Below are 5,396 nucleotides of genomic sequence, written 5' to 3' on the forward strand. Positions count from 1 at the left end.
GAGGCAAATGAGATGGCTCGAATTAGTAAAGGATGTTAACTGCGACATTAATTATCACCCTAGCAAGGCCAATGTAGTAGCCGATGCATTGAGCCGAAAAGTCTCGTCAAAGTTAGGATGTCTTCTCACGAGAGAGGATGAGCTTATAAAGGACTTTGACAAGATGAGGATAGAGATGATAAAACCACCAGGGACGATAGCGAGTATTGTTGAGACGATGCCTAGTTTGAGGAAAATGGTGATTGAAGCACAAGGAAAGATGAGACAATGAACAAGTTACGAGAAAGGATAAGAGCAGGAGATCTCAAGAGTTACAAAAAAAAAAAAAAAAAAAAATCAGACAATGCTATCTTATTTGAGGGGAGAAGATGCATTCCCCGCGATGATGAACTTAAGAATACGATCATGAGTGAGACTCATGATACGCCTTACACCGCCCACCCAGGAGGCACACAGATGTATCAGGTTGTGGAAAAAAAAAAGAGATTTTTGTGGGACGGAATGAAACGAGACATAGCTTTGTTTGTAGAGCGATGCTTAGCTTGTCAGCAAGTGAAAGCATTACACCAACGACCCTATGGGAAGTTAAAAACCGTTGGAGATTCCCGAGTAGAAATGAGATCACATAACGATGGATTTTGTGACAGCTTTACCCAAAAGTCAAAGAGAAAATACAGCAATTTGGGTGATTGTAGATCGACTAACAAAATCTGCACATTTCATACCGATCCTAATCGCGTATGGACCAGATAAGTTAGCACAATTGTACGTTCGTGAGATTATAAGATTGCTTTGAGTACCGGTGTAGATCACCTCAGAGAGAGATCAAAAAAAAAAAAAAAAAAGTCATCACGTTTATGGATGAGTTACAGAAAGAGTTGGGTACAAGGATGAATTTTAGCATAGCAAACGATAGAAGATATGATAAGAACTACTATCCTTGATAGAGGAGTACATCGGGAGAATGTGTTGCCACTAATTGAGTTTGCCTATAAGATGTGAGACAAAGTATCGAGATAGGAGACGAAGTTTTCTTGAAGGTTTCACCCTCAAAGGGGATGAATAGATTTGGAGTTAAAGGACAGCTTAGACCCAGAGTTATAAGTCCTTACGAGATATTGCAAAAGATAGGTCCAATAGCGTATAGGTTGGCTTTGCCACCTAGCTTTGGAAATGTGCATAACGTGTTTCACGTGTCACAATTGAGAGGATATATATTTTCGACCCAAACCATGTGGTTTACTAAGAAGAAATGATCTTAGAACCAGACTTGAGTTATGAAGAGAGACCTCAGATGATGCTAGATCATAAAATTCGGCAATTGAGTAATAAGTCGATTGCATTGGATAAGGTCCAATGGAGATATGATAGTTAGAAAGAAGTGGAAAGAGAGCTTGAGGATAAGATGTGAGAGAAGTACCTGAAACATTTACAAGAGGTACAAATTTCGGGACGAAATTTATTTTAAGGGGGAGGGTATGTAATACCCGGGCTTTTGATGACGTGTTTAATTGCTTGAGTTTGAGTAATTAGGGTTTAGATCCCTTGTTTGATTTACTTTGTAAATAGATGAGGAGTTATATGAAGTTTTCTTGTTATTTTTAAAGATGTTGAGATGTTCTTTCGATGATGTGAGAATGATGTGGGATTTTATATCCGTATTTGAGTTTGAGTATTTGAATAATTCGAGATAATTATTTGAATGAGAACGATGAACTCGGAAGTGAGATCTGAGTCCGTTAAGACGTTTTTGAAAATTTTGACTTTTTGACGATGAATAGTAAAATACTGCTATTTCGTCTTTTTGTCGACTTTCAAAATCTTACGTGCACGTCGTCGAGAAATATTCTTAGTTTTTCGATACAAGTCCAATAATGAAAGTTTTTATTTTTGGACGACGAGTGAATAGTAAATCGGGATTTCTCGATAAACGAACCGAGCTCGTTTATCAGAATTTTGAGAACGAGCTTGCGTTTTCTATATTTATATAGAATTACGAGTGCAATGAAAGTGAGTAGAGGTTGAGAGGGCGAGTAACAAAGAGTATGAGTTGTTAGTTGTTAAAACGAGACGAGACGAGATATTTAACGACTAACGGGTTAATATCCTAAATATCTAACCTACCCTACCCCTAACCACCCCCAAACCTCCCAAAACCCCTTTCCCCTCACTAACTCACGCTATATCAGCCCACACCACACACACAACTCACATATTCACACACACAACACCTAAAACACACACTACACACGCCATTTTCCATTTAAGCTTGGACGGAGCTTTTGACCTTCGATTTGAGCACCGAGACGAGCGCCGATCATCTTTTCGATCACGTATCTAAGTAGGTAAGATCTCTACCTACGTTTTGATGGTTTTCTTTTCGATTTTCGTCGACGTCGAAAAACGTCGATTCTCGACTTTATTTTGAAACGACGTCGGATCGTCGTGAAATTTTAGTATGTTGTTCTTGGGTAGATGTTGAGCATGTTTAATGAAGGAGAGTAAGAACGGAACGAACCGTAGCTATGAAACCCATGAGGGCAGCCCCGTTTTTCACATATTAGCTTGTCTTTCGATTTTTGTTTGATCGTTTTGACTTGATATTTGTGCTTAGGGGTATGCTAGAATCGATATATATTAAATTCGTATTTTTCCAAGCACGAAAATTGTATAAGTTTTTAGAGTATGATTATTTAAATTCGTGAAGTTTGAGACGTTGCATAATGAATATTATTGCGTATATGTGTTCTACGATATCACATGAGCATGCTAATTGATTTACAATTTATGGATGATAATTGTTGAACGAAATTAAAACTGGAATTCTGTCAAAATTTTACAGCAGTTTCAAGCTTATGTTTCGATGAGTTTTCATTGCTTGATGGCTCTGAAATTTTAGTATGTTTATCTATGATATGTGTATTTCGTTGCTGCAAAATTTCATGTCTTTTGGATGATGTTTGCTATTTTAAAGATATTTTGAAAAATCCTTGACAGAATCTGTCAACTATTGGTAGACTTCACAAAAACGTTTATATCTATTAATCCATGAAGGATTTTGCATCACCGTTTTTTTTAAACGAAACTAGACTTCAATACTTTTCTAAAAACATAAGATTTCGATTTTTATGACCTCTGAAACAGAGCAGTTTATTATTTCAAAAATGCCCTGTTCTGCTGTCATATTTGTCCAACAGTAAAAGTGTATGAGTTTCATTGTTTATTTGGCAGATCATATGAACGTTTTCTCTTGTGAAATTTTAACCAAATCTTCAAGGATACCTTTAGTTTTGGATGATTAAATTTGATGGAATTTTATTAAGGTTTGCCTTGGTTTCTAATGGCCTAAACAAAATTGGCAGAAACTGTCAATCTTTGACAGCCTGCACTAAAAGAGCAATATCTCCAAAAACCTTTAACCTTTTTGGTTAACTACCATTTTTAGAGTGAACTACACTTCATGAAGTTTTTGAGATCAATTGGTATGAGAGTTTATGATGATTGAGTTGGTTGTTATGAATTTTTAAAGATGACACAAAAACAGCAAAACTTTCTAGAAAACAACTTGATTATATTTGTTTTGATGGATGATACGATATGACTAAATGGTGTGAGTTGTGAGAGTTATGATTAACGCACATAAATGTTGGTATCTGACACTCGAACAATTGGTGTCGAGTATAAATGATAGTTTACTGATAAAGAGTTTTGATGATTTTGAATTGTTTGGTTTGCGTTGAAAAGATGTCAAGATGTTAAGTTTTGAGTCGAGAGACGAGTTCACGTAGTGAGATTCACGCGTTGAAATCTCGTGGCTGACATTATATATGAATAGGTCATGCCGAAATTTTTAGTGAAATTAGAATTTGAGCATAGTCAATTCTTGTTGACCCGTGACTCAAATACATGCCTAATGGAAAGTTTAACTTTCTAATCGGTTAATTAGACGAGATGAGAGCGAATAGATCTGCTAAGAAAGTGGACTTTTCGATGTGTTAAATATTTCTTTTAATTGAAGCGCTGCTAATTATAACATAAGGATGTTATAATTAATGAGTAATGACGAGAGATAATAATTGTTATATTGATTAACAATCAAGAGAGATGAACATTAGAGATACTAATGTTTCATAAAAGAGATTAGATTATTAATCGAGGTTTCTTTTATAACTTCTCACCAATTCTTCATAACGATGAAGGTCCTTTTGGGAAGTAACGACTTGAGGGAGAGAGTGACGTTACTCATTGATACAGAGACACAACGAGGTGGGCATTACTTTTACTATACGTATATAGAGATCCCCTGCTTGTCGTAGGCCTCTTATACGAATGAATGCATGAGATGATTTAACTGTTAATTTCAGTTTTATATATCTATCAAACGAGTTTAATGCTACCTTTGAGCAAGTTATTTCATGACAAAATCTTTGAGTTAAAGTTATTTCAAGTATTGTCTTGCCATAAAATGTTTAAATTTTAGTATGATATCTATCTGCTTTGGCTTTGCCAATGATGCAATCGAATTCGGGTCCTGAGCAGTTGATAGCTATCCTGCCAGGACTAGTGTACACCAGTGACCGTGAGTCATCTAGCGGGTTGGCCGGTCAAGTGACCGTGAGAGGTGGCCACCTCTCCGGCACACAGTTTCAGATATGATAGATTACAAAAGAACTTAGTCTGATCAGACGAACTTTAAGAATCACAAATGAACTTAGTAAGCTTGGGCCTTTTTAGCGAAAAACTCCCTTGCTGTACTGATTATGATGGCATGACAATTTACAGTTTTGAAGCATGTATTTTTATACCTAGGCATACGTGCCCACTGAGTGCTTTTGTACTCAGCCCTGCATATGTTTTCTAAATGTGCAGGTTGAGCTGATGTGATGATGGTGCTGCAATGAGCGGAGTCTCCAGGGTTGTTAATAAATAGTTAACCTGTCTAGAATATGTCTTCATACATATGTCTAGCTACTTTCCGCTGCAAGATGTTGTTGATGTTATAGTATGTTATGTCATACTTTGAGTCTTAAGAGAATGGTTTCATACGATGTATAACTTGATTAATGATATTAATTAAGTTTTATGCTGTCTTTCATAGACTGTTTTCAATTGAGTATTAATGAATAAAAATGACGAGTTTTATTAAGATGAGTAAGTTTTACGGCTATAAATGACGCCCCTTTTCTTCCCCTTCTTCTTTAACCCCATCCCTAGTCGTGGATCACTCGGCCTAACTATCCATAGTTAGGGCGGGCTGTGACAGAGTGGTATCAGAGCGAAGGAAAGCTCTGAATTAGAAGTCTTGAGTTTAGTCTAGAATGAGTCACTAGACTAATAGTTATTAACAACCGTGAGCTCAGCGCACCATCACACCAGGCTCAACGAGGTATGTAAAA

General features: G+C 36.6%; 1 long non-coding RNA gene across 1 annotated transcript; it reads left to right on the forward strand.

Moving 5' to 3' along the window:
* Positions 1 to 2,108: 2,108 nt before the first annotated feature.
* Positions 2,109 to 5,109, forward strand: LOC131022570 (uncharacterized). Its single transcript, XR_009101340.1, has 3 exons — positions 2,109 to 2,345; positions 4,200 to 4,266; positions 4,870 to 5,109. It is a non-coding gene; the product is annotated as an uncharacterized LOC131022570 (long non-coding RNA).
* Positions 5,110 to 5,396: the final 287 nt, after the last annotated feature.

This window comes from Salvia miltiorrhiza, chromosome 4 (genome assembly GCF_028751815.1).
Source record: "Salvia miltiorrhiza cultivar Shanhuang (shh) chromosome 4, IMPLAD_Smil_shh, whole genome shotgun sequence".
Classification (NCBI taxonomy): Eukaryota; Viridiplantae; Streptophyta; class Magnoliopsida; order Lamiales; family Lamiaceae; genus Salvia; species Salvia miltiorrhiza.